Source organism: Marmota marmota, unplaced genomic scaffold (genome assembly GCF_001458135.2).
Source record: "Marmota marmota marmota unplaced genomic scaffold, marMar, whole genome shotgun sequence".
Lineage (NCBI taxonomy): Eukaryota > Metazoa > Chordata > Mammalia > Rodentia > Sciuridae > Marmota > Marmota marmota.
The window spans coordinates 41-17,663 of NW_026006983.1; the positions used below are offsets into that span (position 1 = coordinate 41).

The window sequence follows — 17,623 nt, forward strand, 5'->3', positions numbered from 1 at the left end:
CAATGGAGTACTACATAGCACTAAAAAATGACAAAATCATGGAATTTGCAGGGAAATGGATGGCACTAGAGCAGATTATGCTAAGTGAAGCTAGCCAATCCCTAAAAAAAAAATGCCAAATGTCTTCTTTGATATAAGGAGAGTAACTAAGAACAGAGTAGGGATGAAGAGCATGCGAAGAAGATTAACATTAAACAGGGATGAGAGGTGGGAGGGAAAGGGAGAGGGAAGGGAAATTGCATGGAAATGGAAGGAGACCCTCAGGGTTATACAAAATTACATATAAGAGGAAGTGATGGGAAAGAGAAAAAAATACAAGGGGAAGAAGTGAATTACAGTAGAGGGGGTAGAGAGAGAAAAGGGGAGGGGAGGGGGGATAGTAGAGGATAGGAAAGGCAGCAGAATACAACAGACCCTAGTATGGCAATATGTAAATCAATGGATGTGTAACTGATGTGATTCTGCAATTTGTATACGGGGTAAAAATGGGAGTTCATAACCCACTTGAATCAAAGTGTGAAATATGATATATCAAGAACTATGTAATGTTTTGAACAACCAACAATAAAAAATTTAAAAAAAATAATAAAAAAAAGAATCAAAGGCAGGAAATGTGACGATTCCCTCTGGTCCAGGATTGGGAGTGTGTCGGTGGGGACCAGCAACCATTAGTCTTCATCAATGAATATTTAGGTTTTTTCCATTTTTTGCTACTGTTAACACCATGATAAGTTTTCTTGTATGTGCAATTTTGTGTACTGTTCATTATAGTACAAATACAATCATTAGTAAGTTAAGAATATAAACATTCCCAGGCTTTGTAATACGTATTATCAAATCTGTCAGATCGTTCTAATTAACACTCCCACTAATGGCCTTAATCCCTTTACACATCTTTTGTAGTGGTTAACACAAGGCCAGTGTGTTAGTCAGCTTTCCATTGATATTACAAAATACCAAGGTAATAAGCTTGTAAGGAGGAAATGTTTATTTAGGCTCATGGTTTCAGAGGTTCAGCCCATGGTTACTTAAGCCTGTCATTTTGGGCCTGTGGTAGAACATTACTTCATGACCAGAAGTGCATAGCAGAGGAAGCTGCTCACATCATGTGTGCTGGAACATAGAGAGACAAGAAGGGGCCAAGGTCCCAAATCCCCTACAAGAGCTCACCCTATTGGCTTAACTTCCTTTCACTAGGCCACAGCTCTTAAAGTTTCCACCATCTCCCAATAGCATCTTGGGCTGGGAACCAAGCCTTTAACACCTGGGACTTTGGGGGTCGCTCAAGATCCCAAGATATAGCAGCTACATTCATAATTCTTTCTGTTGGGTGGGTTTTTGTCACTGGATGAATATTCATTAAGTGAAAGACCTGGCATCTTGAGAACCTTAAATAGTATCAACAGGATTTCATGATAGCCTGTCCTCCTCCATTTCCTCCATCTACATGAATGTGAGGGCTGGTCCTGGGTGAGCTGGAGTAGCTTGTTCTTACAGGTATCTGACGTTCAAGGATGTGGCTGTGCTCTTTACTCGGGATGAGTGGAAAAAGCTGGATCCTTCCCAGAGAAACTTGTATCGGGAGGTGATGCTGGAGAACTATAGTAACCTGGCCTCACTGGGTAAGGAAATCCCCTCTGGACACAGTTCAGAAATTAGACTTCAGCACCTGCTTCCCTGAATAAAAGCTGTTGGCCATCAAAAAAGTTGAGGTTTGCCTTATGATTATACAAATAATATCTTTGTAAATAAATATTGAGAACATGTTCTCCTTACAGGCATGGAATTACCCTGTGTATAGGAATGGAGGAGGTGGTCTTGGTAACCATCACCTTCCTTCTATGTTTTTTAAATTTTAATTATTTTCTATTAGGAGGACTCCCATTTATCAAACCAAAGGTGATCTCCCTGTTACAGGAGGGAGAAGATCCCTGGAAGGTAGAGAAAGAAAATTCTGGAAGCACCTCTCTTGGTGAGTGGGTGGCACTATTTATGTTTAAAGAATATTATGTGTTTGTGAAATATGCAAATAAGCACAGAGAGGAATTGCTGCAGGTATCAGTCTGGTTCAGAAGAAGGTGCAGCTTGGAGTGTGTTAGTTGGGAAACTTCCTTTAGGGTTCTCAGGCCTCAAGAAGTTGATGAGGAAGGGAAAGCCCAGGTTCCTAGACACCTGCTTCTGCTTTTTTGTGCATAATCACTTCACAAAATGAATCTCTCTAGAGCTCTTTTTATTCTTTCCTGTTATTTCTGAAAAGGGCTGCATTTTATGTATTCATTCAACAAGCAGTGTAATTTAAGGGAATATAAATAATTCATTCTAGCTGAAGCTGCAGGTATGAAAGAGATAAGGAAGACAATGAGATGGGAGGCTGTCTAAGGGCCACACTGTAAGTGCTTTGGTACAGTTCTAAGAGATTTGAACTGTTCCATGGATGACCAGAAATATTTGAGGAATTTAAGCAGAAGAACTTTTTTATCCCTGATATTTTAGAAAAATTGGTCTGAATCAGAAACAAATGTTCCTTAATAAAGGAATGGCTAAAGAAAAAATGATGTGTCCCTACTCTGGCAAATGTTGTCACAGTTTAGAAAGAAAGAACACCCTAATGTGGATGGAGCTGCAAGGCACATCAAGTTATAAAATATCACCATATGTTAATATTTATATTTAAAGAATATTAAGTGTTTGTGAAATATGCAAATAAGCACTGAGAGGAAGGTTCAGAAAACACACAAAAATTACAAGGACACACCTAAACTGGTAACAGCAGTTACTCTTGGAATGAATCTAATAAAAGGGGACTTTGTTTCCATGTAATGTTTTAATTTTCACAAAGAGAATATGTTCTCGAAGGTATCTTGACTGGAAGTTAATAAGAATGGTCACTTAGGAGGCATTATTGAAGTGAGGCAAAACTAGAGGTTGGAAGCCTCACAGAATTCATGGGAATCCAGGCAGGAAGCCAGTGGGCCTGGACTAGAGGCACCTGCTGTGAGGATCAGGGAGTGGAGGAGGAGTCAGCTTGATAAGGGAGTCTGAGGAATTCAGTGTGGAATGGTTTTTATTTAAGATGTAACATACATGGGTAGAGGTTACAGATGGGCAGTTATGTAAGGGAGACAGACTGGTTGGCACTCCAAGTAGAGGGCAGGAACCCTCAGTTCAAAGGGGTAATTACCACCTTGAGTTGACCAGGTAAAGGAACAGAGCAGAAAACAGAATCCTAGGAAACAAACATTTGAGAGATGGTTAAGCGAGAAAGGACTTTGTGACCAAATCTGAGGTTAAATTATCAGAGGAGAGAAACAGAAGAGGTGGCTGTCATCCAAGAAAGGCTGGGGATTTGAGCTTGTGGAGGCATAGGAAGTGGTCCCAGGGAAGGTCTGGAGAAAGGTCAGTTCAAGCAAGAAAAGTAGAAGAAACTGCAGAAGACAGCAGTGGAAACAGATCCTGCTGAGCCCCGGCCCTGTAACAGGATTTGGTCTGAGAATTGGAGAGCCTGGGAAGGGCTGAAGAGTTGTGAGTTTCCTGGAGCTGCACAGGTTCACCCTCCACAGAAGCAGCTTCCAACTGACTTAGGGAGCCTGAGAACATAGAGAGGAGACACATAGGAGGCTATGTCAGAGACAGCCTCCCATGTCCCAGCCTAGGGAAGAGCATGGAACAGACTGCCTTGGTACAACAGTGCCTATGCTGGGGGAGTTCTCTTCTCAGTTAAGGTGACAATTTTTGAGATGAAAACCCCAGTTGTCTATCTTTTAACCCTCATTTTGGAGAAATTAATTCTTTGGAAATTGCCAGAAACCACCCCAACATAAAAAGAGAGCAGGGAAACTTTAGAGTTAGGAGGCATCAGTCTGGCTATTATATGAGACCTGACTCTGGTTTGAAAGATCAGAGTCCTCTGAACAGCCCTTCCCAAAAGGAGCTCACTCCCCAAGAGCACAGTTGAAGGACCTGGATGTTCTTAGAAGTACCTACTGTTATAATTAACTTTCAGCCAGAACCAAAATCCTAACCCTTGAAAAACCAGTTACAGAAAAGCTCATGCTCTGAGACCAGGATTCTCTAGAACCTCCAGTAGCCTCAGAATGCACTTTTACAAAGTTACTTTTCAATTCAGAACTGTTAATAAATAGGAACAACCCCCCCCCCCAAAAAAAAAAAAAACTTATGAGAAAACAACTGTGTCATCCCTGGCTTTCTAAGTTTAAGTTAAAAGACAGGAGGATATGGCTCAAAGGGTCTGCATCTCTGATTTGGGTCTCTTGCTTAGAATATGAACCAAAAGCATAATCTTTTGAGGTTGTGCTTTTCTAGAATAGTTGTACTAAGAATAATGGAGTTAAACTTGTTTGTAAAGCTCATAACTTTGGTTCCTACCCAAATGTAAAAATATTAGATTCCATGCAGTGAAAGATAATATTTTCTTCCCATTGTTTCCTCTTCTTTTGTCCTCTAAAAGCAAGAAGCCATCTAAGATGGACTGAAATACAGGGTGGTCACCTCAAGTGTTACCTGCTATGCTCTAGTGAGGTTTGCCTGGGCAGCATCTGCCTGAAGGAAAAGCGTCTTTTCCTGATTTGCACAAGCTGCTAAACAGATTAGCAGCAGCCCTACCAAAGTGGTATGCAATGGTTTTAAAAAGCAACTTCTTATACAGTTTCAGTGGAGTCACAGTGCTCTGCAGCCCTGTTTAATATGTATGAATTAGTGCTGTTGCTGTCCCCCTGCCCTCCAACAAAGACCCATACATGGGCCCTGTACCTCCCCCTGCTGCCATCAACTTATCTTTCCTTTGTAGCTATCAAAGGGATCTTTTTAAAAAGTAAATTATGTCATATTTCTGCATGCTCAAAACCTTTAGAGGCTTCCATCCCATGGAGTCCAATGAAGAATCTTTATTGTGGCCTTTAGAGACCTATAATGGTCTAGCCTCTTGACCTTCATCTACTTCTTCTCTTCCCTTTATGCAAGAACTCTAATCACCCTGGCTCTCACCTCTGGGATTTTGCACTTACTTTTCCTGTCTGATACCCATTCTTTTTCCTGATGACCTCATGCATACATGACTCATTTCCTCATGTCCCACAGGTTTCTTCCCCTCAGCATGCTTATCACTGCATAATAGTACATATTTATTTACAATCTGTCTCTTTCTTTGCATTTTTAGCTCCCTTATGCAGAATTGCCTCTTTCATTCATTCCCACTTCCCTATTTTCTAAAATAGTGGCTGGCCAGAGTGGACTTCCAGCTTTATAGTAAATGCAGAAATGACTAAGACTAGGTTAGTTCTGATGGACATAGAAAGAAGCAAACCAATTCCAAAGATATCTGGAAAGTAAAAACAGGACTTAGAGATTGATTTGATAAGGAAAATAAAGGAGATGGAATTGTTAGGGATACTTGCTTAGTTGGTGGCTCATTCTGGAAAGAACAAAATACTATTCACTGGAAGGAGATCAAGTATGGGAGATAGTATGAATTTGGTTTGGAATTAATTAAATTCAGTTGTCTTTAGTTGGCCCAGTTATCCAACTGGAGATGTCAGGACTGAGTATGAAATGTAAATTTGCAAGAACCTCATCCATATAGGATAATTAAAACAATGAGTGAGGTTAAGATAGACTAGGGAGAAAGCTTAGGTTACAGTAAGAGGAAGAAAAAGGCTAGGATTGAATATTGAGCCACATTGAAGTCTTATTGATGTTAGGTGGTAGGGGCAGAAACATTTCAGGCAGTCAGGTAGAGAAGAATGAATCCATAGGGAGGTCAAGTATAGATGTACTGAAGGAGTAAATTGGAGAGAGTTTGGTACCATCAAAGGCAAGATGCATAATAGAATGGTAGCAGTAGAAATAAGAAGTGGATGGATTTGGAATATATTATATGGTCAAATAAAAAATCTTGGTAGTTGATGAGATGATGGGAACAAGAAGCTGCTTCTTGAGGATTTGATTGAGAATAGTGCCATTTACAGAATCCAGGGATTAAACAGATTGGACGAAGTGATCATGAATCTGGTTCTAGGCATATTAACTTTGAGGTGTCATTAAAGCATCTGAGTTGCTGTTTTGAGTAGATAATCTGGAAGTGTGTGTGGCAAATAGAGTATTCTTGCCTAGAGTATAAGTTTGTAATTGAAGCTAGCTAGTGGAAAAAAATAAAGAGAGAAAAGTTGGTCACCAGGAACTAAACCCTAAGGAACTCTATGAATTAAAAGAGCAGGTAATGAGGTCACTGAAGCTTAGGAGGAGAGTGTCCCAAGGAAAGCAAGGGATTGTTGTCAGGTGTTGCTGGAGGTAAGTTAGGAGAAAATCGAAGAAAGTGTCATGTCTTAGTGGCATTAGGTGGTAAGAGCAGAAAGCCAGAGTGGATATGATGAAGGGTGAGTGAGAAGAAGCAATGGATGACTGTAGAAGACACTACATATAGGAATATATTTAGATAAAAATACTATGTAATACACCTTATTCTGCCCCTTTCACTTGGTGCATATTAAAACTCTTTCTGGTTCACTACACAGAGAGCTTCCTCACTCTGGGCTGGCTCTATGCCAGCTCTCTTCTCCACTGGGAAAACATCTGGACTTGATTACATGCAGTTTTGGGTAATGATAGCAGGCAGGCCCACTTGAGATTCGGATTTTATAAATGTTATTAGCAATGTGGGAAATTATTTAAAGCTATACCTTTATCAAGTGCCAATGTAAAGTTTTGATGTATTAAAATTAGAGTTAGCCCAAAGGTTCATCAGAGTAATCTAGTTGAATAAACTTTGGTGTGTACACATAGTGAAATTCTCTGCAGCTGTATAAAGGAAATAAAGATGATCTTTGTAAATTCCACTGTCATCTAAGAAGGGGCTGAGGAAGTACCAAAAAAAAAAAGTAGGTATATTATGTATGTACTTATAACTTTTTTAAAAAAAGATAGAAACAGTAAAAAAAGGATAAAAGCAGATCAATAAAAATGGTTTTATAAGGTAAAGGAAGTAAGAGGATGAAGGGAGCAGGAATAGAATCTAGAATTTTTTAAAGATATCTTTTCTTAATTTCACTTTGGAAATAAAAAGACATGTCAAAAAATTATAAAGTAAAATTTAAAAATGAAAAAGGATCCCCCAGATGTTGAGAGCAAAATGAAACAAATGATCCTAATTGTGTTTCAGGTTGGTTAGTTTAGCAACATAGATAATTATTTCAAATTCCTTTACATCACAGCAATTTCATTATTTGTAGTTTATATCCTAAGTATAAAAATAATTACAATCAATAGTGTGCATTTCAGTGACAGCGATAAGAGTAACTTTGACACACTTATGCATGAAACAATTGATGTCTGAGATCTCCTGTAGCATAATTTATTGGAAGAGAGTAAGGGTTTATATTATTTTGCTATGGCTGTATAAATTACCACAGACCAAGTGGCTTAAAACAACAGAAATGTATTGTCTCACAGTTCTGGAGGCCCAAAGTCAAGGTACTGGCAGAACCCTACTCCTTCTGAAACTGGGTTTTTCCCTCCTTGCCTCTTCCTAGATCATAGTGTTGCCAGCAGTCCTTGGTAATCCTTGGCTCCTGGCTGCATCAGTCCTAACTAACTCCTCTACCTTCACATTGCATCCTCATTTTTCTGCCATGTATTTCTGGAAAATGGCCAGATTTTGCAATTTTCCAAGGACTCTAGTCATATTGCATTCAGGACCACCATAATGTCCTCATCTTAATTTGATCAAACCTGCAGAGACCCTATTTCCAAACAAGGTTACCTTCTCAAGTACTAGAAATTAGGACTGTAACATATTTAGGGGATGTGACAAATCAACCCATTATAATATATAGATGGAACAGTATTAGTGGTGGTTGAAACTTGCTTGAAGTTTCATTGTACATTTTGCTCTTTTATATTGCTGCAAATTTTCCACAATTATTTTTTTTTAAATTAGGTACCAACCATACAATTTCTAGAATGTTTCTCTTTTCCAGAAACATAAACATCTGGAGGATGTTTACAAATGTGCAATCCTACCCTCTATCATGGTGATATATATAATTCCCTGCATACAGCTCCTTCATTCTCTAACTTAGAAACTTTGTGAGACTGAAAATACAAGCAACATTTTTATAGAAATGACTTGGATCATTTTATGAATCTGGCTGAAGAATAAGGTGGGGAAGGACACTTCAGGAAATAAATCTGGAAGGTTGACTTAGGTTCAAAGACTAATGATAACTTCACCCCCATCTATCCTATCACTGGTCCTTTAAAGTCTCATCTTAGATATCAGAAAACTCTAAACAGTATCTGCATCCCTTGCCTACCTGCACCCACCACCATCTAAGGACAGTTTTGATGGTGGTCTAAGTTCATGTTTGCATCCATTTCTACCTTGCGTGTTTGTTGTAGAAATGATCACATTGTGTTGTAATTGTCTATTCATTTCTTTATTTCTATGCCAAACTATAAACTCCTCGAAGAAATTAACTGTTTCTTTTCACTACAGGATCTGTAGTATACTGTAGATTACCAGTACCTACCTTATAGCCTAACATACACTAGGTACCTTTTAACTATTTGATAAATAAATAAAGTAAGGAGCAATGAATACTTTTTGAAATAGCAAGATGAGCTTTCTGTATAAGAAGGTAAATCCAGTGGGAAATAATACTAGAAAGGTGAGATACTGGGGTCAAAGGAACAAATTGAAGGTCAGTAGCAATAGTCACTGTAGAGTAAGGAAATTCTGATCTTGGGTGGATCAGTAATGGCTGTTGGAGGCCTTTCACCTAATGGGATTTAAGAGAACTTGGTGACTGCCTGGACTTGAAATGCAGGGGAAAGAAGATTTCAAGATGAAACCAAACATTTATAGAAAAAGTCATTGAAATGGTTATGATGTCGTTTTGAACTGGGAAACATAGGAAAAAAAGCTTTGAAAAGGAATTGTTGGTAAAACCCAATGTTCAAGAACCAGCTGCGAAGATAGAAGGTGCTGAAAGATGAAAGAACAAGCCAGACTGACACAGGATTGCACCAAGTGCAATTTACTAAGGACTTACAGACAGAAGTGTGCTTCGGGTGGCAGCAAGGCAGAAAGATGCCCATACCCTGAGGAAAGGGAGTATATACTAAGCAAAAATATCCTGTGGCTATCTGAAATTTACCTGAACTTTCTCAAAACTATTAACATGTTTAACTACAGTTAAGAAACAGTTCCGTGCCAGTGGCAGGCTAGAAAGAGAAAATTCAGGGTTGTCCTTCACATAGGAGGTGTGGGGATGGAGAGAACATTGAAGAGACACTCTCAGTATAGGAAGAGCCCTGGGAGGATAATCTAGACCTAGTGACAGGAACTCATCATGGCGATGGTCATTAGCAAGGTCATTCTGAGCTCAAAACTTTTGGCCTAAGTTTTAACCTTATTCATGAGGTAGCTCAGGCCTGTGCTTGATCTTGGAACAGAAGTTGAACTGCACCTTAGGAGATATACTTGTAGAGCTGTAGCAAATTCTGAGCAGATCATGAGGAAGTTAGGATGTCCTCAACGAAGACTCATATCTGTTTCAGTGGAAAATATGAGACTAAGGCATTGGCACTTTAGTGCTAGGATGAGTTTACCACAATTGATATGGACCCTTGTAGCAATAATTACTTTCATTACAAATAAAAATGTCCATGTCTCATTTTCCTTATTCTCCTCTAAACCAAACTTTCAAAAACATTTTCCATTTGATGTTTTTGCTTTCTCACTTGCCATTGTTTCCTCTGTATACTCCAGTAGGACCTTGTTCCTTACTATTTCACTAAAAGACTGTACTAAGCTCTACACTGCCTCCATCTTCCCCATAGTCAGGGTTTTTAGTCCTCAAGGTATTTGCCGCAATTGATTATTCACTTTTTCCTGGAGTACTTTTTATTCTCTTTGGCTTCTGGAACATCATACTGTCCTGATTTTTTTTCTTAACTTCTAAATGTTGTAGTAATCAAGTAATTTCTCTCCATTCTTTGTCTTTAAATAAAATCTGTATGCATATCTTCAGCTCTGACCTTTTCCCAGCTCTCCTGAATAATCTATATGACTGACTATTTCATTGTCTCCCTTCAGTGCCTACTAAGTCATAAGGCAGTTTTTGTTGTTACCTTATGAGCTAGAATCCAGAGTGCAAAATCTTACTGCTTTCTTCCCAGCACATGTACAAACCTATAAACAATGCCAATAAACACAGGGGAAAGTGTTCCAATACTTTAGGCCCAGATAAGGAATTAAAATCTGATTGTTTAATTTAGTATATCTTAGGTCGATAGGAACTAGGAAGATATTAAGCAGAGAATTTAAAAATTCTCTTTCCCTTATAATAAGCACCAAAAGTATGGGTGTGGGTAAATATAAAACCAGTCAAGGGGGATGTGCTATATGAGAAGAATTCAATACCTTTAGGAATACTATTTTTAAAGCGGGAAGAGAAGAAGAGTTATTCATGAAGAAAACTAAGAAAGAGAAAAGCAAAATATATAATGTTCACTAAGCAGAAAAAAATGTGTGAATGTAAGAAAGATGAGAAAGAAAATGTCAAATAGGAATCTCAAACACAGTAAGGCGCAAGAATCAGCCAGGTGTGGTAGCACATGCCTGTAATCCCAGTGGCTTGGGAGGCTGAGGCAGGAGGATCACAAGTTCAAAGGCAGCCTCAGCAAAAGCAAGGTGCTGAGCAACTCAGTGAGACCCTTTCTCTAAATAAATACAAAAAATAGGGCTGGGGCTGGGGCTCAGTGTTCAAGTGCTCCTGAGTTCAATCCCTGGTACCCCCACTTCCAAAAATGAGAAAAAGCAGCAATAATCCCTTCAAACAATAATGTCTAGCTTAGGGAAAAATGACAAACTACAAGTACAACCATTCTTCTCACAAAATTTAATATTTACTGAATTGTATTCTTATCTAATTGAAATATTTATTAAATTCAGGTCTTTGCCATTTTTCATGTTATCCCTGCTTTACATTTTTATATTCTTGCCTACTGTTGATCTTGGACTCTTTTCAACCCTCCCTGCATAGCTTTTCTGGCTTGATGCACGAGCTGCCTTTCCAGCTCACAACCCTTGGCTTCATGCCTACCTTGTGGCCCCTCTGTAAATTAACTCAGTAATGCTGTGCGAACTGGCCCTAAAACCTCCCTGACCACCCATGTGCTGTCCTGAAAAGAAGTTTCTACAAGGGGCTTAAAATATGTGTATGTGAATGTATAATGTATGAAATTAGCATGTACAAATATCTAACATTCTAGAAACTAGGAATATGTAAATAATTAAGAAAGATTAATAAAACAAGTTTTGTGTATAATTGGGTTGCTATCAAGAGGATCTATAGGAAGATAGGATGTGCTGATCTGCTTATGAAGAACACTTAGAAAAGTAAAGTGATCTATAAGGAGAGAAATATAGAAAGATACATAATACAATATGTATGTATATACATACAATATGTATATAGTGTATGTGTATGTATTTGTGTATATGTATGTATATATATGTGGGTATGTATGTGTATAAACACTCTGGTAAGTGCTAGGATAAGGGGAACAGAATATGAAAGTTCAGAGTCAAGCAAGGACTCATAGAGTTAGCTTTTGAACTCAATCTGAAGGGTACAAAGGAATTTGGGCATAAAACAAAAGAAAGAAAACTTTCCAGATTAGGAATACTTACACAAAGAAAAGGAATGTTGAGATGATACTTTAGGAGTTCTTCATGCGCTTTGGATTCTGATCCTAGACTGTACTTTCTAACTCATGTTCCCCTTTTGATATCTTCTGTCTCACTCTCTTTAAATGGGTTCATTTTATTCATTTCTTTCATACCTTGTACTTCTACTCCATTGATTTTTTTTCTATACTGCCTAACTCTCCAATTTTTTCTCTTCTTATATTTTTTTGCAAGATACCAGGACCTTCTTTAATAGCATCAATATATATTGGTTCTTCACATTTAATTCAACAAGCTGGATTCTGTGATATTATGATATTCACATTTAATCCAAAGAGCTAAATTCTGTGATATTACATGGGTCACCTTCAATTTCTTTTTTTCCCCCTCCAGCATGGAAGAACTATCATAAGACCACGAAGTCAACTCAAACACAGGACTCTTCATTTCAGAGATTGATAATGAACAGATCCAGAAGGAATGGACTTGGACCCTTGGATTTGAAATCAGAAAAATCTTGATATATGAAGGCAAATTAGAGAAAAAACAGGATTAAAAAGGAAATTTTTCAGATAGTTTCAGTCACCCACAAAAAAACCCTAACTGTAGAAAGAAGCCATAAAAATGTTGAATTTAGCCAGAACTTCAACCCAAAGTCAGTAGTTGTTAGGCAACAGATAGTTCCCAGAGAGAAACCACCACCAAAATGTGAAAAAAAGGAGAACACTTTGAAACATAATTCAAATTTACCTAATCAGCCAAAAATGACAGCAGGTAAATGCTATCAATGTAGTATGTGTGAGAAAACCTTTATTAATACTTCTTCCCTTCATAAACATGAGAAAAATCATAGTGGAGAGAAATTATTTAAATGTAAAGACTGTTCCAAAGCCTTTAGCCAAAGTTCAGCTCTTATTCAACCTCAAATAACTCATACCGGAGAGAAACCTTACATATGTAAATAATGTGGGAAAGCCTTCACTCTCAGTACATCCCTGTATAAGCATCTAAGAACCCACACTGTCGAGAAATCTTATAGATGTAAGGAATGTGGTAAGTCCTTCAGCTGAAGGTCAGGGCTTTTTATACATCAGAAAATCCATGCTGGAGAAAACCCTTATAAATATAATCCAGGTAGGAAAGCATCTGGTTGCAACACATCCCTTCCTGGTCAAAGAGTTCATCCCAGAAAGAAGTCCTATTTGTGTAAGGAAATGTAGCAACACCTTTAAATCTAGTTTATCCCTTCATTATCATCAGATAATTCACACTGGAGAGAAACCTTTCAAATGTGGTGAATGTGGGAGAGCCTTCAGTCAGAGTGCATCACTTATTCAACACGAATGAATTCACACTGGCGAAAAGCCCTATCGATGTAATGAATGTGGAAAAGGCTTCACTTCTATTTCACGACTCAATAGACATCGAATAATTCATATTGGTGAGAAGTTTTATAATTGTAATGAATGTGGCAAGGCCTTAAGTTCCCATTCAACTCTTATCATTCATGAGAGGATTCACACCGGAGAGAAACCATGTAAATGTAAAGTGTGTGGGAAAGTCTTCAGGCAGAGTTCAGCTCTCATTCAGCATCAGAGAATGCACACTGGAGAAAGACCCTACAAATGCAATGAGTGTGAGAAGACATTCAGGTGTAACTCATCCCTTAGTAATCATCAGAAAATCCATACTGGAGAGAAACCTTATCAATGTGGGGAATGTGGGATGTCATTTGGCCAAAGTTCAGCCCTTATTCAACATCGAAGGATTCATACAGGAGAGAAACCCTTTAAATGTAATACTTGTGGGAAAACATTTAGACAAAGCTCCTCACGTATTGCACACCAGAGAATTCATACAGGGGAGAAACCCTATGAGTGTGACACATGTGGGAAATGTTTCAACCATAGGTCATCCCTTACTAATCACTATAAAATCCATATGGAAGAAGAACCCTAGAAAGTAGATTTGCATGTGTAAAAGCCTTAAACCAAAGCTCATCAGAGAATACATACTTCAAGGGTGATGTAATAAATGTAATGGATATTGAAAAAGCCCAAAATCATTTAGTGCCCATTAGCTATCAAATCCCATGAACAAATCTTGATTATGTAATAGCTAAAAGGAAAGCATTCATACCTGTTGCTTTTTAAAATAACTTGAGGATTCATAAGTGGAGACACTAACTTTGGGCATTTGTAAAATAAAAGGTGTTTGATTTTCCTCTTTCCTACAGCAGTGTAGTCTAGCTATCACATGTGATCATCATAAACATCAAGTGGATAGGGATTTCTCTGGTTTTCTCATAAAAACACCAAACTCTACACTGGTGATATTTTTTATAACATTTTAGTAGCATATGAGTGAATGAATCAAAGAAATTATACATTTTTAATGAAAAGGACCAAAATAAAAGATTAAAATAAACTGTAAACTACCTCTCAGTCTCTGGGATTTATCCTTTTCTTGTCTTAATGTCAAACTTTGCACATGAATTTCATTTAAAATAAAAAAGATTTCAGGGGCTGGGATTGTGGCTCAGTGGTTGAGCGCTCACCTTGCACATGAGAGACCGTGGGTTCGATCCTCAGCACCACGTAAAAATAAATAAACAAAATAAAGATATTGTGTCCATGTATAACTAAAAAAAAATTTAAAAAAAGTTTTCATTAAAGGAGAAAGAAAAATCTGGTCTCTGATTTAGTAATTACTGTGAATTAAAAATTTCCACCTAATTTTTCTTTTAAGAAAAAAAAATATTGCTTTGAAATTATTTATTATGAAGATATACCCACTAATATCTTGTGAGCTGTCACCTAGGGGTATTAAATACAAAATAGGCAACTATATCAATTTTAAAGCTACTATGAGGTTTTCTCATTAAAAAATAAAATAAAATTTAGCCAGCCTCAGTAATTTAGCAAGGCTCTAAGCAACTCAAAAGCTCGAAAAATGTTTTTGTGGTGTGAATGCTCTTTCTCAAAATGTTGAAATTCTAACCTCTGAGGTTATGTTAAGAAATAGGGCCTTTGGGGAAGTGATTAAGTCATGATAGTGGAGTCCTTGTGAATGGAATTTATGCCCTAATAAGATAGTCCCAGACCTGGTGAGGTGGCCCACACTTGTAATCTCAGCAGCTTGGGAGGCTGAAGGCAGGAGGATCACCAATTCAAAGCCAGCTTCAGCAACTTATCCAGGCCCTAAGCAACTTTGGAAAGACCTATCTCAAAATAAAGTTTTTTTTTTTTTTTTTTAAAGGGTTGAGTACATAGCTCAGTAGTTAAGCACCCCTGGGTTCAATCAACGGTACCAAAAAAATACAACCCTGGTGTAACTTGCTCTGCCCTTTAATCAGAGGATGCCATCTTTGAACCAGATGACCCTCACCAGACAACCGACTAGCACCTTAATCCTGGACTTCCCAGCCTCAACTGTGAGAAGTTTCTATTGTTCAAAGTTACCCAGTCTTGGATATTTTGTTATAGCAGCCCAAATAGACTGTCATATTATTTTGTAAATTATTTTATAAACTTGGTGTTTTTCCCTCCAAATGCTAGTGATCAAACCTAGGGCCTCCTGCATACTAGGCAAGCACTATATACTACTAAGCTACACCCCGCAACCCAGTATTTTTTTTTTTTTTTATCCCTGCTTCAAGATGTGTACTGTATTACACATTGCAAATTTTAAGAAAAAAGGCACAGACCTTCCTTCAAGAAGCTATGGAGTAGGGGAAGAGAAGGGAGTTGAGGGACTATGAAAGAAATAGGGAAATGTGTCACTGTATATAACTGCTTGTTTTATCAGACAAAACAGTTTAATTATGACAATATGTTGCAGTGCAAGAATGTTGTAAAGTTTTGCACTGGATGAAAAAAGAGCTGTAGGGGGCCTGGAGATATCAAAGAAAGCTTTGCAGAGGCAATGAGGCCTGAGCCATTTTGGATGATAAAAACTCTTGCAAAAGTGAGATAAGCATTTCAAATAAGTAAACTACATGTTCAAGAGTACAGGTGAGTAATATGGCACATTAGGAAACATGTGTAGAGCTAGTGAGCAGAAGAATAAAAGATATTAAATCCTGAGGAGAAGGCAGAGGCCACATAACAAAAGGCCTCATTTGCCATGGTAAGGAACTTGTGTTTTATCCTAAAATTAATATTCAGCCGAATGTGTGGGGCATGCCTGGAATCCCAGTGACTCTGGAGGCTGAGACAGGAGGATCACAAGTTCAAAGCCAGCCTCAGTAATTTAGCAAGGCTCTAAGCAACTTAGCAAGACCGTGTCTCAAATTTTTAAAAAGAGATGAAGATGTGGCTCAGTGGTAAAGCCCTTCTGGGTTCAATCCCAGTACTAAAAATAAATAAATAAAATTATATTACTATCAAGCAAGGGAATTTGTTCAGCAACAATGTATAGAGGATCAATTTAGGAGGAGGTTAAAGAAACCTAGATAGACTGATGCCTAGAAATTTAGACTATTGTGATTCAAGTGATAAATGAATGAGAATACAAATTCAAGCAAGTGCTGCATGGATGAAGAATAGGAGACAAATAATCCTTTATTAGAATAAACAGGGTTATCCCAGGCAAATAGAAGAGGGTGTTAAGTAACAAGAAAGCTAATCTGGCCCACAGATAAGGCTGCCAGATAGATGTCCTATATTTAATGATTACATCTTGAATCCTGCACTGTCAGGACACCCTAAATGTATTCAGAAATTTTCTTCCAATTAGTAAAATATCAGCAGTTAGAGCTATTTTTTCTGCCTCTGTAATTGTCATTTAAATCACCTAAGTAGCAACACAAGCTGAAATCACCTCTACCAAGTGATCTGAGCAACCCTTTATGGTGTCTTCTGTATGTTTGGCTAAGGAAAGATGAAAGAGAACTAAGAGTTGAAAATACTTGCTTTCCATCTTAAAGAAAGGATAAGAATATTGTTTTGGCCAAAGTCCCAAGTTGTAAACAAATAATTATTAATAATTAGATGTCCAAACAGCACACATGCTCTAAAACTAGGGCCAGCCTTATTCCAGTGGACCTCCTTCTGAAAGTTAGGAAGTTAATGCCAACCTCTAGCTTCTGAAAGACCATCATCAGTTTCATGCTTCTAGTCAACAATCAGAAAGGACCTCACTTCAGAAACCATGTTCCTGAAAGGACACCTGTCAATACCCTATTCTAGTGACCACATTAACACAGTTGAAAATCTGTCTGTTTATAAATGCTCCTGCTTCTAAAAATCCACCAATCCTGGATACTGAACTTTAGGAACCTTGGATAACATCAGCTTTGGCTTTCTTCAGAGAGACTGTTCTTGCAAGTGCAGCTCTCCCGTGCAGGAACACGTGAAGCTCACCTTTTCTGCATATCAAGTTTAATTTATGGTTGAGTTTGCAAGTCTGCAACCATTTCAACAGTTCAACTTACTGTTAATTTACTGTTAGCCTCATGAATGAGACTATTAAATTCAGTATTTTAAATTCTTGCAATGATTGCTATAATCTATTTTATATTTTTTGGTAAGAACACTTAACTTTACATCTACCCTATTATCTATTTTTATTTGTGTATATTTGGATCTCAAATTCAAGTGCAAATTTTTTATTAATTTTAAAAACTTTGGGTTTCTGTTGAATGAAGGGAAAATCCTTTGAAGCTCTTCAATATGCAGTTGGTTATTTAGAATCAAAAACAATGGCTAGTCAGATGTATACTCCAGCATACACTAGTAGTTAAGCTAAGAGGTATATTATTTCCTCAATTTGTCCTGTAGAAATGGATAATGTAACAAATTTCCTGATTTAAAAAATTCAGATGAAAATAAAATAATCACAGCAGAAGTTGTAATGACCTTCCACACTATATTTCATCTCCTCAATCTTTCCAGGACAAATGACCAGCTGAACATA

The 17,623-nt window shown here is 37.7% G+C and overlaps 1 long non-coding RNA gene across 2 annotated transcripts; it reads left to right on the forward strand.

Moving 5' to 3' along the window:
- The first annotated feature begins 479 nt into the window (after positions 1 to 479).
- LOC107133652 lies at positions 480 to 14,146 on the forward strand. Of its 2 annotated transcripts, XR_007345344.1 has the most exons (3): positions 480 to 1,622; positions 1,874 to 1,972; positions 12,101 to 14,146. It is a non-coding gene; the product is annotated as an uncharacterized LOC107133652 (long non-coding RNA). The 2 variants fall into 2 exon arrangements; XR_007345343.1 differs by having other exon boundaries at positions 480 to 1,972.
- The last annotated feature ends 3,477 nt before the right edge of the window (positions 14,147 to 17,623 follow it).